The sequence below is a fragment of the Penaeus monodon genome, chromosome 33 (genome assembly GCF_015228065.2).
Source record: "Penaeus monodon isolate SGIC_2016 chromosome 33, NSTDA_Pmon_1, whole genome shotgun sequence".
NCBI lineage: Eukaryota > Metazoa > Arthropoda > Malacostraca > Decapoda > Penaeidae > Penaeus > Penaeus monodon.
The window spans coordinates 35,982,331-35,982,606 of NC_051418.1; the positions used below are offsets into that span (position 1 = coordinate 35,982,331).

The 276-nt window shown below is 64.5% G+C and overlaps 1 protein-coding gene across 1 annotated transcript in view; it reads right to left on the reverse strand.

Annotated features, from left to right (window-relative positions):
- LOC119594440 (translation initiation factor IF-2-like) overlaps positions 1–276 on the reverse strand; it is a gene marked incomplete at its 5' end in the record, with an annotated part of 7,877 nt that overhangs the window by 5,672 nt on the left and 1,929 nt on the right.

Here is a 276-nt window from a genome sequence, read left to right on the forward strand (position 1 = left end):
GTCATAGATGCAAGAGCGAGTATCTGCCTGGCGGGTCAGAACCTCTTCCTGGTCTGCCGAGCGGCGCCTGCATTCAGGTCAGTAGCCCGCTCTGAGCAACGGGTCGGACCCGAAAGCACATCACCTGCATCCAGGATGACCGCACGCGTCTTCCTCGCCCCCCCCCCCTCCTCTCACTTCCCCTCCCTCCCCCTTCCCTCTCCCTCCCACCTTCAACCCACTCCCCTTCCCCGCTCTTGCCCTTCCCTCCCCCCTCCTTTCCCCCATCCCTTCCGT